Consider the following 20,528-nt stretch of genomic DNA (forward strand, 5'->3'; position numbering starts at 1 on the left):
AGGCTTTCACAGACGCCGCCGTGAAAGATCATCAGGGGTCGGTCACCCAGAAGCGGCAGTCCATGACCCAGGTCCACCAGAAGATTTAGAAGTGAAGAAGCCAGCAGTACGGGTGGCTCTGGTGACGCAGTGGGTTAGGCAGCGCTTCCCCAGGTCCTCTTCAGGCTTAAGATGTAGATATTACTTCCTGTCCTCTCATAGACAGACAGGTGCAACCGAAAATCACAGTTGTCCCTAACCAAGTAGATTTCGTTTGCAGTGCCCTGGGGACTCTGATCAGTATGGAAGATTCTTTTTCAGTTATAAGAATCCAGAACTCCTGCACGGACCCCTCTTTAGGCTACCTGCCATATTCAAGTATAAGTTACGCTTGCTGAGTGAGTTCTCGCTCATGGGATACTTAAGCACACTCTCCTACAACTGACTATGAGACCTTGTGATCCAGAATGTATAACCACAATAGCGGTAACTGTCCTATGATGTGTAATATAAGAACATGAAGTTTGGAGACTTTAGCAAATTCCTAACAAATTTAGAACCAAGTCAATCTGGGGAAACTTATTGTGTCAACAAAAGTGGAAAGCCTGGATGAGAACTGGATGTGCTGAAGTGAGCAGAGAGGCTTTGACTGTATCTTTTTATTGTATGTCTGACATACAGGGACAACTCAAAGCAGATCCCTGAGTTGACTGATGTCCACTGGTTCATCTCGAGAGTCGGTCTGCGGTATTAGTCTGTCTGTCTATCCACAGAGGTGGATAATTCAGTAAGAGGCTTGCTGGGCAAGCCTCTCTCACTCTAGCACCAAGGAAGGGAAAAGTAGATCTAAATTGGCCTGAGACCCATTGGAAAAGAGCTTAGTTTTTAAAGTATCCAAGACATTAACAATAAACACAAATCTATCATCATTGCTATTTTTAAATATTTGAACACAGGAAAATAGGTTGATTTTTATAGAGATTATTTTTGGTATGTGAAGGTTCCCTACCAAGAAAGTTGTTTTAAGAGCTAACATTGAAAAGCAATCCAAGGGGCTGGATGGCCGAGTGGTTAAGAACCCTCAATGCAAGAGGATCTCCCTGAGCTCAAGACCAGCCTGGTCCACATAGTGAGCTCCAGGCTAGCCAGGGCTACATACAGAGTTCCAGGCCAGCATGGTGTACATATGTAGAGCAACCAGGGCTACATAGTGAGACTCCATTTCAAAAAAAAATATTATATATATATAAATTAGGGACAAGAGGTATAGTTCACTGGTAGGGTAAGCAAGTTATTTTAACCTTTGAGTGACCTCTCCAGCTCACTGAAATACCGTTCTTACTGTTTTCCTAAGGACTATAAATAACATAATCTACTTATATTATTTATGTAAAAATGTAAATTTAAAACAGTCTAGTGAGTTAATTTAAATACTATACAAATAATTTGCTCCAGTGAAACTCTACTCCTTTTCTGAATTAGTCAGTTTGTTTAAATGTGAACAGATACCTGAGAGAAACAACTTATAGGGCTGAGGATTCACTTTATTTATTTATTTATTTATTTACTTACTTACTTACTTACTTACCTACTTACTTACTTAAGGCTTGTGTTCTCAGAAATTTCCCTCCTCAGTCCTTGGCTCATTTGGAGCCCTTGTTGAGATAGAACGCTGCATGGCTGGAGCATGTGGAGGAAGCTGCTCCCCTCAGAGCAGGCAGGAAGAAGAGGTAAACAGGCCTGGTGACAAGACAAAGCCTCCAGGAAGACATCACCCTCACCCTGCTTCCTCCAGCTAGAACCCTACTCCGGAAGTGTCAGGACCTCCCAATGAGCGCCAGCAGTTGAGAACCAAGTCAGCATGTGAGCTGTTGGAGAGGCTCCACAGCCTACCTACCTATAACTCTCTTCCTTTGTGACGTTGCTATGATTCATCTGTATAGGCCGTAAGCCCATCAGTACTGTGTTTGTCGGTAAAATTGATGCCCTGCAGGTTAGTCGGGATCCTTCCTTCCTTCCTTCTTTCCTTCCTTCCTTCCTTCCTTCCTTCCTTCCTTCCTTCCTTCCTTCCTTCCTTCCTTCCTTCCTTTCCATCTTCTTCCCCTTCAATCTGGAGCAGGGAGTATGGAAGTTTATGAGGACGTTAGACAGGTCTTGCTATGTAGCCTTGGCCGTCCTGGACTCACTTTGTAGACCAGGCTGGCCTTGAGTTCACAGTTATCTGCCTGCCTTTGCCTCCCTGAGTGCTGGGATTACAGGTGTGTGCCCCGATGCCAGGCAATGATGTTTATTTTTAAAGAAATCACTTATCACTATGTTGCCCAGGGTGACCTTTAACTCCTGGGCTCAAGCACTCCTCCTGACTTAGCTTCCCAGGTAGCCGGAACTTCAGCCACACACCATTGTCCCTTGTGAACTCTATTCTTTAGTCATAATTTTGTTTCAGCTCTTTAAATGAACTTGTAATATAGCTGATTTAAAGCATTTTTGCCCATGTGCCATGTCTACGCTTTGCATGTGTATTTGGTACCTTTGGAGGCCAGAACAGGGCATCAGAACCTCTGAAACTGGAGTTACAGAAGGCTTTGAGCTGTCATGTAGGTACTGGGAATTGAACCCAGGTCTTCAGGAGAAGCAGCCTGCCATGGCCCAGAAATGACCAATCCCAACAGAAGTTACTTCCATCTCCATCTGACTGGGCAGGGCAGCACAGTGATATGCCGCCCGCCATTGAGCCCTCCCTCGACCGAGTGTTCCTTTTTCAATTTTTCTTAACAAACCCACATTTGCCTACTCCTTGAAATCACTCTCATTTGTGGTGGTGAGATAATGGATTTGAAAGCTATTGGGTCGGGGCAGCTTTGATGACCCAACCCCCCCTCCACAAGCTAGCCCCCCCCAGAGCTGAGAAAGACCCTGTCACACACAGAGAGCACACATCACTAGAAACCAAAACAAAGCCAAGTTTAATCCTCAAACTAAGTTACCATGATTTTTGCCTTCTGATATTCTAAAGGAAGGAAAAATAATTCTATTTCTCTATCGCAATCAAACGCAAGTTTGTAAAGAAAAATAAATATAAATTGATAGACAATTACATAGCCTAACTGTAAGAGCAAAGATGCTAACCTAGTTTATATAATTAAACACAAACTCAGGTTCCAGGAACAATAGAAACCACTGAGCCCTCTGCCAGATGATCGCATACGGCTTTATTTGACTCTGTGTGCTTTCTAATGTAAGGGAATGTTCCTTACATTAGATGTTCATGGAGCTTTCAAGAGAAGCAAAATTACTATTCCAAGCAAAGGAGTAAGTGACAGATGGACACACTGTGAAGACCGACAGTGGGCAACGGGAGTGAGGGTGTTCTTGCCCAGGGCTCGAAGGGAGGGACAGTTACTAAGGGAATAGTTCGGGTTAGACCTCGTTTCGGTTAACATATCAAGTCAATTATTCATTTTTTTTTCCTACTGCATGTGTCCCCTTTCCATAATGCTTTTAATGCTATGTGCACCCAACTATGCACGAGCCTACAGTCGTAAGTAAAATTTTACTAGAGGATGCAGTTTCATTTTACTGCATGCACACCCCAAACCAGCGCAGACTGAATCAGCCCTTGTGTTTTCCATGAGGCATACATTGAAGATATACTTTTTTTTTGAAATAGCAAATGATAACTTTTATTAGATAACACTAAGTTAATAATGCAAAGTGTAATCCCGAGAGCATACAAAGAGTGAACAAACTAATCACAGAAGTATAATTTTAAAGGCAATTAAAAGAGAATTAAAATTTTTAAATTTTTCTCCAAAGGCGGGGGGAGGGAAGAGTGAAAGGAACAAACCTAAGTCCATTCAACACTGAAATAGATCATTAGAAAATAAACTTTAGGATGTCACATAAGTCCAGCTAGAACCTTTTACTATTTGATTTGTACTGGGGTGGGAACTCACTGTTCTTCGGGGATGGAAACGTGACCTGACGCAGGTGTGTGTTAGGGGAGTCTGAGGCTGAGAGGTGCATTGTTTGGGGGAGCAGTGTGTATGGAGAGTGCACGCGGCAGAAGGAGCTAGACTGCCAAGTGCAAGGGGTGTGTGTGTGTGTGTGTGTTTGTGTGTGTGTGTCTGTGTGTGTGCGCGTGCACACACAAAACAAAAACAACCAAACTAACCTGTCTCTTACGCTTGCCTGCCTCAGATGGAGGGTATGGTGCTTTGAATAAGAATGGCCTCAGTAGACTCCTATATTTAAATATTTGGAACCCAGAGTGAAACTGTGTAGATTAGGAGGTGTGGCCTTGTTGGAGGAAATCCCTATGTCCCTGGGGTGGGCTTTGAGGTTTCAAATGTCCATGCCAGACCCAGTCTTTCTCTCTCAATCTCTGTCTGTCTGTCTGTCTGTCTGTCTCTCCCTCTCCTCCCTCCTTCTCCTCCAGCCCCACCCCGTGCCTATAGATCAGGATACACCTCTTGGGTACTGCTCCAGTACCTGTGAGCAAGCTGCCATGTTTTCTGCCCTGGTGATAACGGACTAAATGAGTAAGCCTGTAATGAAACTGTAAGCAAGCCCCCAAGTAAATGATTTTATTCGTTAAGTAAGTGTTGCCATGGTCACTGTGTCTCTTCACAGCACTAGAACACTGACTAAGACAGAAGTTGGTGCCAAGAGAACGCTATTGCTGTGACGGGCCAGACCATGCTGCTTGTTGGCAGTGTGGACTTTGGATTAGGAAGGCAGTTGAACACGTGTGTGGGGTTTGACGGAACACAGCGGTAGGAACATGGAAGACACCGGTGCTGAGAGGAGTATAGGTCGTGACAGCCCAAGAAGCCTCAGAGGACAAGAATATTAGTCAGTGCCCCAGAGACTGTCCTTGTGACATTTTGACAAAGTTGTGGCTGCTTTTTGCCTTTGAACTAAAAAACTGCCTGAGGCTAAACTGAAGATATTTTGGATTAATGGCATTGGCAAAGGAAACTTCAAGACAGCCTAGTGCTGACTTTGTTGCGTGATTATTAGAAATCATTCACTCTCTCTCTCTTTTTTTTCTGAACTGTGTAACTTTTTTTATTGTATAAGTACATTCATTTTGTTTGTATTTCTTTCCCAGCTTCTTTTTTTAATTACAATTTGTTCACTTTGTATCCCAGCTGAAGCCCCCTCCCTCATCCCCTTCCAATCCCACTCTCCCTCCCTCTTCTTTTCCCATGTTCCTCCCCCAGTCCACTGATAGGGGAGGGTTTCTTTTTTTCTTTTTCTTTTTTTTCAGACCAAACCCATTCTCTCCATCATGATGAAAATGAACTAAACCCCTGAAACTGTAAGCAAGCACCCAGTTAAATGCTTTCTTTTATAAGAGTTGTCATGGGCCTGGTGCTTTTTACAGCAATAGAACAGTGGCTAATACAGAAGTGATGGTTAAATTTTGTTTTTAATGAAATTTAATTTTTAAGACAGGATGGCCTGAAACTCACTATAGAGGCTAGATTGGCCAAGACCTTCAGCTTATCTGTTTCAGCTTCCTGCGTGCTAGGATTACAGGTATGTGTGCCACTATGCCCAGCCAAGGGACAAGATAGATTAAGACAATATGGTTTTTTTTTTTAATACTAGTTACAGTTTATTAACTTTGTATCCCAGCTGTATCCCGCTCCCTCATTCCCTCCCAATCCCATTCTTCCTCCCTCATCTTCTCCCTACCCCTTTCCAAGTCCACTGATAGGGGAGGACCTCCTCCCCTTTCATCTGACCCTAGCTTATCAGGTATCTTCAGGCCTGGCTGCAAAGTCCTCCTCTGTGGCTGTATGACCTGGAGAGTACAGGAGCTCCACAAGGACCAAATATATCAGGGCACAGCGGTCTTTTCTGAGACTGATACTCCAACCAAGGACCATGTATGGATATAACCTAGAGCCCCTGCTCTGATGGAGCCCATGGCAGCTCAGTATGCAAGTGGGTTCCCTAGTAAGGGGAACAAGGACTATTTCCGACATGAATTTAATGGCTGGCTTTTTTACCCCCTCCCCCATCTGAGGGAGGAGCAGCCCTGCTAGGCCACAGTCTGGTTTCTTAAGGGCAGAACTTAACAAAACCTTTCAAATGTTCCTACCTCAGTATTCTTCAATTAGATTTTAAAGGAAGTTCCTTACATGGAAATGTAAACAACCAAAAATCTTAACACATTATTAAAGAATGTGTAAATAGTATCCTTCACCTTCATTTTTAGTCTATTTAATGTGGACAGTAATTTATATAAGTAAAATCATATTACACACAAACTGTACTCACAAATAATGAAAGTATCTGAGGTGAGAAAACAGGAAGAATCTGGAGAAAGTGAGGAGGCCGACTCTAATTTCTGAAGGTGCATTTAAAAAAGTAGCCCCCACTTCCTACCATTACACAAATTAAATACGATACCCGAAACATGAATGAAGTATAATTCCAATTTCAAAAACACTTTCTGCCAGCTGCAGTTTGAGAATGCAGAAGGATAAAATGCATAGCCTCGTTTTAAGCAAAGAAATCATGATCACAGTCGAAGCAAAGGAAAAATTTATTAAGATGTATTAATTTTCAGGCAAACCAACAGCTTGTCTTATGTTCATGCCACAAAGTCTAAAAACTCACTAGACAGCGTTTTGTGTGGACTTTTAGAAAAGTTTCTTTCTTTTTTTTTTTTTTTTGGTTTTTCTGTCTTTCTTTTTTTCTTGCTGATGTTTTCCTATTATCAAGACTGTGCACACTTTGAACCTCCACCCACCCCCCACCGCATTATTAATTTTCTTGGTTGAGGTCTGAGTGACAAGTACATTGATACAGCAGAATCATCCCTCCACAGGGATGGTTTTGTTATCAGACTGGTTCTCAAGTAGATTTGGGCATTTCAAAAGAACATCCGTTGAGCGAGATTACTCTTTGTATGATATGACACCCGTCCTCGAACTGGGTGATAGGATTTTACATCTTCGAAGCGTGAAGCAAGCTAGATAGTGAGCTGACGTGTAGCTAAGCAGCTCTTTTCTTCCTGGTTATCAGGCTAAGCCACCAGAATGAAGCTGAAAGAGAATTATCATGAAAGGTTACTGGACCAGGGCCAAAGTCCCACCTTCCCATGATTTTCTCACAAGGAAGCCAAGTTAGGTCTTGTCTCGATAGAAAGAGAAGTCAGAGAACACCTAACACCTGAGAGGTGAAGAAGGAAGGAGACTGACATTCGTTTCTTCTCCCTTTTCCCACCCTTCCTTCCCTTCTTTCCTCTTTTGTGTTTTCTTTCTTTGTATATACATATGTACTGATCTAATCTTTTGGAGGTGATGAATTTCGAACTCAGGGTTCCACACATGCTAGAGGGCTGTGACCTTTTAGCACAGGTCCTCATGTTGTGGTGACCCTCAACCATCAAATTATTCCATTGCTCCTTCATAACTGTAATTTTTTTTACTGTTATGAATCATAATGTAAATATCTGATTGCAGGATATTGACCCCTCTGGAAAGGTTGTCAGACACCCAAGGGAATTATCTAGCACAGGTTCAGAAACACTGTGCTAGACAAACATTCTGTGACTGCTGAGTTACACACCGCAGCTTGCTTTTGGTTTTTGAGATGAGGTTTCAGGCCCAGGCTGGCCTGGAACTCAGCTTCCTAGGTACTGGCATTACAGGCATGCGCTACTATGTTCCAAGATAAGACTGTTGTGAACCTAAATAATATTCCACAGAGAACCATATAAAATAAGAGGAAATTTGGAAAGTTATGTTTTACCAATCTAACTTTACAAAAGAAAAAACATTATTACACAAAAATAATTATGCCTTGTTATATCCTCTAGTGACCATAGCTCATCAGTACATACCAGTAACAAAATACATACATACATACAAATATATATATATATATATATATATATATATATATATATCCAAAATATTTCTGCGGAAAAGTCAAACAGACACAATATAAAAAATTCTTTGTTTCAGAGATATAAGGAGTTTTGTAGCCACTTTAAAAAATATCTAAGAATCATATTGCCATACGGTCTGTAATTACATAAACAACTTTAGACATGTTTTATTGGCTTTTAAGGAAGTGAAGTATGGCTTCCTGCAGTCACGCAGCAGAGGATTTGGGAAGGTAGCATGTAATCGTTTGAGTTGGAATTTAGCTGGGATGTGAGGATGTTTATTAGCACACCAGATGAAACATTTTGTAATCATTAATGTGTGCACGTGTGTGCGAGCTTTAGCTACGTTTCAGACAGGGAATCCCTTTGGACTGATGCCTAGGAACACTGTGCAAAATTGAATTTGAAAAGCTGTGCAAATTGCAGGCTGTTTGGAGAGTTAACCCCTCATCTTCCTGACAGTCCACACATCTCCTCATCTACTTGTGTCTCCACCTTCTCTCACACTCTCCCATTGGAATAAATTGCAAAATTAATGAAAAAAAAATGCCTAGTGATTTAGCCCATAACTGAGTCTTTTTTTTTTCATCTAAATTCCTACAACATCGACATCACTAACTGCTGATCTTCGCCCCTTCCTCCTAGTGCTGAGCATGAAGCAAAGCGTAGTTCCCTGACTGCTGCAGTCCTGAGTGCTGCAATCGGCTCTGCCTCTCGGCTTCATCCTGATGTGTCCACAGGATCAGCAGTTACACTTGTCTGACATCATAGCAGCTTTCTTACTTACCTGCTCTCTATTCTGGCTAACCCATTCATTTCTGGTTGCGTTTTGGATCAAGGATCCTTCAGAGCGAAGGTCAAAGAGCTCTGTTTTCTCTGGCCCAGTGTGCTTACTGATCTTATCTTTCCTATTGTACGTTTCTGCTTATTCGCCCGTATACTCTATTAACTTCTTTCACTCTGTTTTATACTTGAAATGTCTTTCTGTCTTAAGTAATCATTTTTAACTATTTGTTTATTCCTTAACCTCTCTCTCTCTCTCTCTCTCTCTCTCTCTCTCTGTGTGTGTGTGTGTGTGTGTGTGTGTGCCTGTTCCTGGAGGCCAGAAAAGAGCTGTGGATTCCCAGGAGCTGGAGTTACAGGTGGTTGTGAGCTACCCGGTGTGAGTGCTGGCACCAAACCAGAGTCCTCTGGGAGAACGGGAGGCAGTGACTGCTGACATCTTTCTAGCCCTAGTTTGCTGTCTGAAGATAGTCTTAGTTCCTTAAGACTAAGGAATAGCTAGAATAGTTGCTCTAAAAGAACAGCTAGTTCAATCTTGACCCGAAGTCCAAATTAGAGTCATCTGAGGGGGAGGCGCCTCAATTGAGGAAATGCCTCCATAGGATGGGGTGTAAGCAAACCTGTAAGGTGCCTTCTTAATTAGTGATTGGTGGGGAGGCCCAACCTTTTGTGGGTGGTGCCATCCCTGGGCTGGTGGTCCTGGATTTTATAAGAAAGCAGGCTGAGCAAGCCATGAGAAGCAAGCCAGTAAGCAGCACCCCTCCATGGTCTCTGCATCAGCTCCTGACTCCAGGTTCCAGCCCTGCTTGAGTTCCTGTCCTGACTTCCTCCAGTGATGGACTATGATCTGGAAGTGTAAGCCAGATAAACCCCCTCCTCCCCAACTTGCTTGTTGGTCATGGTGTTTCATGTCAGCGATAGAAATCCTGACTGAGACAGCATCATAGTGTTACTGATCTGTCTGTGCTGATTGGCCCCTGAGCCTCACGATCAGCCTGCACTTTTCCCACCCTCACCTCACCTCCCAACCCCAGCACGGGGGTTACAGGTACACACAGCTTTTTCTGTGAGTGCTGGCAATCAAAATCAGGTCCTAATTCTTATTCAACCATTTTTTTTTTCTGACTGACTGACTGAACCTTTATTTTCCCAGGCCCCAGCCCTTATATTTCACAATTGTAATACATTAAAAGATGGAGAAAACCGGGAAATCATTTACTTCTAAAGTAACTGTCAAGGTAGATATCAAGATGAGATGTTCTAAACAGCTTTCTACATGGGAAATTAATGTCTATAAATGTCCATATTTTATTGTTCATTGTAATCTATAAGGATTTTTGTACAAAATTACATGAGATTATTTTAAGCTGTTAAACTAGGATTATATTAACATTTTTAGAGCTAGTGAAAAACTCTATGTATGCATGTGCTACCTCCATACCACTAGTGTGAAAAAAGATAAACTTAACATGGAGTGTTTTACTTTGGATCATGGCTCTGACATCAGCCATCTTTGGAACTGAAGCAAGACAAACATGGTAGGAAAGATATGATGCTGGCGCCCGCTCACCTCATGGCGCGGGCTGGGAGGGGCAGGGGCAAGGGCAGGGTGCACATTTGGAAGCTGTGCACAAGCAACCCTCTTCCTTTAAGTGAACCACGCCTCCAAGTTGTTTGGTCAACTGTGGATAGATGAATGAGTTCATCAGCTGGTGAAATCAAACACCTCGTGATCCTGTCTCAGAAAACTACTGAAGGACCACGTAACACATTTGCTTGGGGAACGCTGTACATCCGGATTAAAACGACGCGCTTTCTGCTTTTGCATTCAGAGATAATAGGCGCTAGCATCAATTGCTGCACTCGTAGAATCACAGAAATGTTCAACTCAGAAGGAACTTAGAAACTAGGAATAAAAACGGCTTAAGCACTAGTAACCAAGCAGAGACAAGCGAAAGAGTTGTTATAGATTAGGAAACAGAGAAGACCCAGTGTCTGTACCCCATTGTCAGATATTCCTTTATTTACGTTAAGCTGATCTTAAAAGGAGGTGAGAATGAAGAATTCTTCCTGATTTTTCTCACCCTTGAAAAGAAATCTCCAGCTGCTGTTTATACCGGAGGGTGAGGGGTCATTTTAGGCTCTCTGGGACACACATTAAGTGCTAGACATTTGTCCTGATTTAGAGGACAGCAGGAGCTCACAAAGATGGGCTCTTTCTAGATCTCTCATTTCCCTCTCGCTCCCCATTGCCTCCTCGACATGTGGGGAGCATCTCTAGGTTTCCTCTTCCGGGATGCTTCTTTTCTAAACGTTAGCACACTGCTGAGAGGTTTGTTGGCCAAATCGGTGTGAGCTGGTCAGAAGACACACTCTCTCTATAAACCATTCAGATTTTATCGAGCCAATACTCCTACCTTTAGGGTTGAACAGAAAGATGGCCAAGAATGGCTACCTAAGGGTTGGCTCTTGCTGAAATCTCGCCAGTCACACTGCCCAGTATCATAACGTCTAGTATCATTTTTCTGATAAGCACTTTACCGGTTTTCATTGACCAGCACTAGACTATGATTAATGGGTTAGCAAATCTGTATCTGTACACTTAAGAGCATGTATGTACACTACCATGCTTCGAGCATGGGAACAAAATCACCCCCGCCTTTGCTTGTCCTGAAATACCTGGAAGGGAATAATTAATCCTTTGGAATCCTCCAGAACGTTTGAAAGCATTCTCATGGAAAACTGCTGTATTTATTAAATCTGATCAGGACTGTCCTGGTAACATGACAAATCACCCGTTATTTAATTTCCTGCTCTTTCTCAATCACTAATCAAAAGGTAGCCTAAGGAACAGGCAGTCCTTGAGGTAGATCGGAATCAATTATCAGCACAATCGAAATGAAGAAACCCCACAGTAATTAAAAACATCACAAACAACACTCATCTCCATCCTTTGGGAAGGAGACGCTTTATCAAACATTTCATTGTTGAGCTGTGGCTTTTTTTAAAATTTTTTTTTTAAAGCATAAAGCCATTTCTTAAAACTTTCAGGCAGTTGATATGTTGGGTAATGCGAAAGAGCAGGGACTACAGAATTTCATAATGTGAGTTTTCTAGTCAGAGAACCAAGTCCTTGTTACATATCCGCCTTCCTGGGTCCTTTGGGTATTACGTTTCAGCAGAACAGAATAAGAAGCTCTTTTGTGAGTTCCCATGGCACACCCAGGAGGCGGTTTTAGAACTGCCGCTTATGACTGAAGCAAATCTCATGGAAAGCACACTTCCTACTCTTTGATTCTTACCTCACAAATGATCACAGTCACTTGTACTTATTAACCACTTAATCAACTGACATCTTTATACATTATGAGACTGTAGGCTTGAAGCTTTTTATTGACACATGTAGATACCTCCTATGATTTTTTTGTATTAATAATTATTCAAGTTCTATGTTATTACACAACAAATCACCGTAGAAGCCAGTGTTTTGAAATAAAGACCACGATTGAACTTGTTCCTAAGACTTCTTGGTGATGGGGTTGTGAAGGACTGGCTGCCTCTCTTCCACTGAGCATCGGCTGAAGGCTGGGAGCTGGGAGTGTCTGAAGTCTTGTCCGTGGGTGCATCCGATCATAGATGCCGACTGTCACCTGGCCCCTTAGTTGAGGCACTGCTGAAACACTACACGTAAGCTCTCCATAAAGTTGTTTGGTTTCCTCCTACCATGGTGACTGGTTTTTCCAGAGGGAGCTTTCCCAAAGGGACCAGGTGGAAGATGCATCACTTTCTGCAGCTTGACCTTAGCAGGTGGATGGTACCGCTGCCCTGTAGGCACGGGCTGACCCAGCTTTGACAGAAGTGTCTCTCGGTGGATGTGTGCTCCCACCTGTCAGAACAGGTGTGTCAGCATCACAAGGTGGGAAGACTCTCCTAACTAGGGTCAGAAGTAGTTTTTCACTGGTTAACTCTAGAACCAGAAGTTGTGAAATGAGTAATTTGTTTTCTTGTGAAAAGGTATTGAAAAAAAGTTTGTATAATTAATTTGACTACTTCCTTGAGAAAAAATGGAAATTAAAAGCAAAGTCTCCTGAATGAGCCCTATTGCATACATGTAACATCAGTAACTTCTGTTCACTGTCACTGTTTGGGGAGAGTTTGCAATACCTACAATCAGCATGCAGACCACACTGCTTTATGAATGACATGTGTCCTGTTTTCAAGATGAGAAATACCGTCAACTCCACACATTTCCCATTTTACTCCTTAGGCCCCTACACAGATGTAGCCCATGAGCAGCATAGTCTTCATGTGGGTTCCCTAGTAAGGGGAGCAGGTGTTGACTCTGACATGGACTCTGTTGCCTGTTTTTCAGTCACTTCCTCCTGCCAGGGCTGCTTTGCCAGGCCTCAGTGAAAGAGGTTACTTTTGCTCACTCCTGATCTGACTTGGTGTGCTGCTACTGAGCTGGGGTGGGGGTGGGGGCTCCCCCTTTCTGAAGAGTAGAGGAAGGGGGATAGAGGGCAGATGGAAGGAGGGTGGGGCTATAATAGGGATGTAAAGTGAATAAACAGAGAAAAAGAAAGAGCCATCTCCAGAGGCCAAGGTGGTTTTGACTGACACCATCCTTTTCTTGCCTCTTCAGAGTTTCTCTAGGTTTCAGCTCCCTAAGAACACGTTGACAATGTTCGCCATCTGCTTTTCAAAGACACAGAGCAAGACAGGGCAAGGAGGGGAATTCCTCCAACAGCTCGCTGTTTTAAATGACTTCTAACGAGAGCATAGGCTCTTTTACCCATTAAACCCTCCTTTTATGCTTTAAATTTTTATTCACAGATTTTGTTTTTGGCTTTGTATTTTTTTCCTTGGGATTTAGAAATGTGTTTCTCTTTGATTTTTTTTTTCTTTAACATCTTGTTGGTGACTTGAAACATTTTGCCCTGTGGATATAACTCTTACTCATTGCTGAAGGACCCCATGAACCCCTAAGTGATGCTCACACAGAAACTGTTCACAATGACACCCACAAACAGACAGATTAGACACCCTAGAAGTTGCATGAATGCTAACAAGAGGTGTGCAACTAGGTGCATTCAGACCAAGATAGACCCCAAGTTTATAGATTTACAGTTCAGCTTTCACTAACATATTCTTTTTCAGAGAGAACATTGCATCCATAAAGAACAGTTCTCCCTAACCTAAGTAGCAGCTAAGATTTCTAGATGGAGCAGCCCACTGTGGGAAGATCTTCTCAGCTGCTCAGGGGGATGTGTCAGAGATGATTTGTGCCTAGAAGTGTGAGGCTAGCAACGACTACACAGCAACATCTCAGAGTGGGGGTGTGGGGAGAGAGAGAGATGATTTCCACACAGGTTCAATGCATCCTGGAGTTTTTGCAAGTGGTTTTGTTTTGCCTTAACCTCCTTTGTACAAGCTGAAAAGTCTGGCAACAAAGCCCTCACTCGCCACCGTGCAGAAGTGATGCTGAGAGTTAGGCAGGAGAATGTGAGACTCCTGGCTGGAGACCAATACCAGTGAGGGAGGGAAGATTCGCTGGGTGTCCCATGCTGCTCAGAGAGCTGAGAAAGCAGTGGAGAACCATCATTAGGCCTAAGAAGGCAACATATAGTTCAAGGGCCGGGGAGGTGACTTCTATACCAAGCATCAGCCCAGAGCCAACAGGGTCTGTCTTACTGCCTGGAAATTGAGTCAGGGAACCAGGAGACGTGTACATTGCTGGGCCACTCAAGACTGGAGCTGCTCTAGATGTCTCAATTTCTATCCCTTCATGCTGAGGGATGATAATGAAGGCAACTTATGGAGAAGCAACCAGCTCAAGCCGTATCCTGCTGGCAAGTGGCAGAATGGGGTGTGTGGCTTAGATGGTCTATAACCTCTTCAGTCAATGGCCACTGTGTGGGACAGGTCCCCTCTGTCTTCAAGTCACAGAGACTTCGTTTCCTTCATGCAGGTGGCACAGAGTCTGCCTTCAACCAGACTGAGTATTCATTAAACTTTGTTGAAAAGCACTCTCAAAGTTATTTTAAAAAGATAACATCACTATTGCTGAATAACCAATATATCCAAGGTACACAGTTAAGTATACAGCTTTAAGTAGCTCTTGTAACATGTATAGTGCTGTGTAACTGTGAAAAGAACCTTTATTGGCCTGGTACAATTGTCTTGGGGACTTACTGCCTCTCTCTGCTACACTAGGCTTAGTCCTGGAAGCTTGTAGCCTCCTTACAATCTAACCTAGGTCCAGAACGTTTTCAGCCTCTGAGACCTACTGCTTAATAAGCTCACCCTTTCTCATTCATTCCTCCTGAGCTCTGAGCTGGCTGGTTCAACTCAGCTGTTCTGGCTCAAACTCCTTTCCCAGCTGACTGATTCAATCTGCTTCTCTCTCGGCCTCTGAATCGCTCTGCTTAGCCTTAAACTAACTCAGGTGATCTGTTATAATCTGGCTCATTCTGCCACCACCTGTGTCTTTCTGCAACCTGTCTCTCTCTTACTGTCCTGGTAAAACTGCTTTCTCTCTCTCTCATGCCTCCTTAAATAGCTTCCCTTTCCTGTCTCTTCTTGTGAGAGTTGGGTGTATCTTTATCTGTCAAGTCTTTCTCTGATTTGTCACTGTTTCTGCCACTCAATTAGACATCACTTTCAAACTTTCAAACACCAACTAACTTTACCTTCATTGTTTGGGATTAAAGGCATATACCACCACACCTGGACCTAAGCTTTTCTTCAACTGAAACTTGCTCTATACCAGGCTGGCCTTGAACTCAGACCTGCTTGCCTCTGTTTCCTGGATTAAAGTTGTGTTCGTATTCCAGCTGGATCATACAGACTTAGAAGGTCTTTGGATGTGGTCTCTTGCCAGAGCAGCCACGTTCTGAGTTAAAATTCCTCTATATGTAACTTCCGCCATAATCACGTTTAGGATGTTTCCATCGGCCCCAGCACGACCTCTGCCTATTCCCATTACTCTCTATTTCCCCCACATACCCAAGAGCTCCACCCTTGCTCAGTCCCTCCGGCCCTGAACAGTGCAGTTGTACTTTCTGTCTCTACAGTTTTGCTCATGTTGGGTATTCCATGTTAATGGAATATGTGCTCTTTGTTAACTGCTTCCTTCATGTATTGTTTTGGAGGTTTATCCATATTACAGCCCATCACCATAACCTCCCTCCTTTCTATTGCCAAATGTTATATTCTACTGCATGGACATCCAACATTTTATGTATTTAGTCATCAGCTAATGGAGGTTTCAACCCTACCTGTGGATTATTGTGTGTAAAGCGTCTATAAATATCCATGTACAACTTCTAAAAATTTCTTTTAATTTTTATTAATTACAGTTTATTCACTTTGTATCCCCCCCTGTAGCTCCCTCCGTCCTCCCCTCCCAATCCTCCCCTCCCTCTCTCTTCTCCATCCTTGCCCCTCCCTCAGTCCCCTGATAGGGAAGGTCCTCCTCCCCTTCCTTCTGACACTAGCCTATCAGGTCTCATCAGGACTGGCTGCATTGTCTTCCTCTGTGTCCTGGTAAGGCTGCTCCCCCCTCAGGGGGCATGTACAATTTTTATATGCACACACGTTTCCATTTCTTGAGGGTAGATACATAACACTCTAAGCATTTCTATTCCGTCTTTATTTCTTTACCCCACAGTGAGACACCAACACTGAAATAGCCTGTGTTTCCGCTATTCACTTGCCTAGTCACTGCAAACAGTTTCTTTTTCCAGAATCCCATTTATATGAACATTTCTAAGTTGTAATTTTTTTTTATACCTTACAAAGCATACTTATTTATATGTTGTGCTTACATTCAAGAGTCACTTGGTTGCTGGGAATTGAACTCAGGATCTCTGGAAGAGCAGACAGAACTCTTAACTGCTGAGCCATCTTCTGGCACTTTCTCAGATAATTAGGAATAGTGCTACCTTAAAATCCAGCTGTACCACTCCTAGGCATATATCCAAAAGATGCTCAAGTATACAACACGGACATTTGCTTAACCATGTTTGTAGCAGCTTTATTCATAATAACCAGAATCTGGAAACAACCTAGATGTCCCTCAACTGAGGAATGGATACAGAAATTGTGGTGCATTTACACAATGGAATACTACTCAGCAATTAAAAACAAGGAAATCACGAAATTTGCAGGCAAATGGTGGTATCTAGAAAAGATATCCCAGAGGTATCCCAGAAGAAGAAAGACACGCAGGGTATATACTCGCTTAAAGTGGATACTAGACCTATAAGATAGTATAATCATACTAAAGTCTGTACACCTAAAGAAGCTAAGCCTGAAAGAGGACCCTGGGTAAGATGATCAATTCTCACTCAGAAAGGCAAATGGGACAGACCTCAGAAGAAGAAGAAAACAGGGAACAGGACGGGAGCCTACCACAGAGGACCTCTGAAAGACTCTACCTAGCCAGGTATCAAAGCAGATGCTGAGACTCATAGCAAAACTTTGGGTAGAGTGCAGGGAATCTTATGAAAGAAGGGGGACATAGAAAGACCTGGAGGGTACATGAGCTCCACAAGGAGAGCAACAGAACCAAAATATCTGGGCCCAGAGGTCTTTTCTCAGACTGATACTCCAAACCCAGGACCTTGCATGGAGATAACCTAGAACCCCTGCACAGATGTAGCCCATGGCAGCTCAGTGTCCAAGTTGGTTCCCTAGTAATGGGAACAGGGATTATCTCTGACATGAACCCAGTGGCTGGCTCTTTTATAACCTCCTATCAGTGGACATGGGAGGAGAAGAGGGAGGGAGGGTGAGATTGAGAAGGGGATGAAGGAGGGAGTTACAGCTGGGATACAAAGTGAATAAACTGTAATTAATATAAAATAATTAATTAAAAAATAAGACCAAATAATTCAATTGAATTTTAGTGCCTGTATGGAGCTGCTAGATAATGGATCCCAAAGATGCAGTCTTCTTCACATTGCACACCAAATTATTAAATTATAGAGCAATGCAATCCTAACCCAGACTGCCCATGGCAGCCTCAGTCCAGCCGTTTAGAACACTAGGTAATAAAATTATTACCTACTTCAGAAACATTCTTTCTTCTCTTGTAAATATCTATGCTGGAATTTTATAAAGACATCATTGCAGGAATTTGGCTTTTCCATATGTAATCTATCCCTGTGAAATAAAAATGTCTGTTAAAACAAACAAACGAACAAAAATCTCTTGGAACACTTTCGTTTCTTTAGTCCAGTTTTGTACCAGTCACGGTAATGGCTGCTGGAGGGATAACGGGCTAACGACCATGCCTGCCTTTGAGAAACTCGAGTCCAGTTAGGAGGTTGACAGGGGAAGATCAGAGTTAGAACATTTGTGTGCAAAGGCAGAGGCAGAGGGAATTTGGCGGGCGTCGAAGAGGTGTTCCTACTGGGGCATAGCCAGACTGGAAACCTTAAAAGTGGGATCTGTGACCTGCAGTGCCACTGGCTGGGTAACAGAGTAATGGCAGGTGAAGAGACAAAGCAGGCAGTGATGAAATCACCGTAGGAATCCTGTCTCTCTAGGGGTTTGGGCTTAAGATGTTTCCACTGAAAAGGTTTTAATCGGGAGGATTAACTCTCAGTAGAGCATTTAGGACAACACGAACTTTTGAACAGTGACTCTCGTAGAGAACTGGCGATTGACAGCCGGGCCGCGTGGGCCGGGGCTTGACAGCGCGCTGCAGAGGGCTGAGCGCAGGTGTGAGCGCTCGGCTGCTTCCCCTGCAGCCGCCTGTCTCGGGAGGAACTCCGCGTTCCGTTTTGTTCTTGCGGGGATCTCTCTGCTCGATAAGTTCATGACTCACCATCCCCTTCCCACCCTCTTAATTCGTTCCGTATTCGCCCCACAAAAACCACACCGAAATGAAAGAGCCCCTCGGAGCCTTCTTTGAAGACGTCGTTCGGCTTCCTCCGGCACCTCCGTGTTTGTTTGTTTACGCCGTCCGCGCTCCTCTGCACCGCCCTTTGGGATTAGAGCTGTGCCTTGATACAAGCATCGAGTCACGGAATGTTGCTCTTCTTTAGTGAGCTACATTCCTGCCTTTAAAAAAAAACAGTAACAGGAAAAGAGACAAATGTTGTTAGAAAAAGAAAAACAAGTAGCATAGGGAACGTGAGAAAAAATTCCACAGGAGATAAAAACATCCTTAGCTCCGACGGAAGGCTGAGAAGAGTTAGAAGCTCAGTGAGAAAACAGTTATTTGTTTATCGCTTTCGCAGCTACTGGCAACAATAGTAAAGATGCCTGAATTTTAGCTGTTTTAGTTATTGCAAAATTACAACCCCTAAGTAATCTGCAGAGAAGGAGAAAAGGCTCAAAGGATTTAGGACAGTGTGTGTGTGTGTGTGTGTGTGTGTGTGTGTGTGTGTTGTATGTGCACATATGTGTTGGGGTGTCTTTCTAAACTGCTCCCCACTTTGTTTTGGAGACAGGATCTCTCAAGGGACCTGGAGTCCACGGATTTAGTTAGACTAGCTGGCCGGGCTACTCCAGCGTCCTCCTGTCTCCACCTCCCCAGTGCTGGGGTGACAGATACTTGTTGTAGCAGATTTTTGTCGTAGGTGCTGGGGATCCAGGCTCAGGTCCTCATGGTTGCACAGCAGATACTTGACAGACTTACGCTATCTCCCTAGGCCCAAGACTCAGGACGTCTTATAAGTTGGAGTGGAGGCTAATTATAAAACTTTAGGATCTGTCATGTCTAATGTTGTAATTATTAACTATCGTCCCTCCCACTTCCTTTCCAACAAAAATAATCGTAGAGAAGAGAAATCACTGTAGTTTATATAAAAAAGCATATGGGTACCAAGAATAGGACTGTTTCAGCCACAACGAAGTCATTTTAGTACAAATTCCATGGATCAATACTGTTCACTTCAGAGTAGGAAAAAAAAAGAGAGAAAGAAAGAAAGAAAAAAAAAAGAAACAGAAGACAGGCTGTAAAGTGAACGGCTGTTGAGTGACTTAAAGTTATTTGTCTAAAATTGTATGCTAAGAGTCATAAGAAAAACATTTAAAATAAACATTTCAAATAGATACAACATGGATATTCATAAGACAGGCATTTTTTTTTTTTTACTTTTTTTAAATTTTAATTTTATTTATTTGTTTTACATCCTGGTCATATCTCCTTCCCTCTTTTCCTCGTGTTCTGACCCAAGACAGGCATTTTTTAGTTAGGGTTTTTTGCATGTTTTTCTTTAGTTTTCACACTTTCACACTTTCCCCTGGGGTATAACTTAAGTGGTACAAGGTTCATAAACTGTAGGCATCTAGCATAATAAATTTACATAGCTGCAAGACCGATTTACTCACTCATATCAATGTATAGAACATGTCCAGAATCCCACGTAACCATATGTTTATGTATTTATTGTTGAGACCAGGGTTGCTGTGCAGCCAAGGTTGCTTCCAAATTGTAATCCTCCTGTCTCTGCCTTGTGAGTGCTGGGGTTACGGGAGTGTGTCACCTTACTTGGCTTCACAGAGCTCTGTTTAGTTCTCTCTCCCCAACCTTATTAAAGCGTATCTAAAAAATCTCCAACATTCTGCTTTCTGTCGCCATAGAATAGTTTGGCTTGCTCTACAAGGCTCGGCGAGGATCCAGTGCCTGGGTCCTTGCTCAAACTATGTCTCTGACTGTGCAATGTTGGCCTGCTTGTGTATGTGCAGTCTCTAGCTGGAGATGATGTCATTTCTTTGTTCTGAATATTTCATTATTTTAGGAACTTTATATCTAAATTACACTTTTTAAGTGTGTGTGTGTGTGTGTGTGTGTGTGTGTGTGTGTGTGCAGGCCAGGCAGATCTATGTTGGATGTATTCTTTCA

This window comes from Meriones unguiculatus, chromosome 20 (assembly GCF_030254825.1).
Source record: "Meriones unguiculatus strain TT.TT164.6M chromosome 20, Bangor_MerUng_6.1, whole genome shotgun sequence".
Taxonomy (NCBI): Eukaryota; Metazoa; Chordata; class Mammalia; order Rodentia; family Muridae; genus Meriones; species Meriones unguiculatus.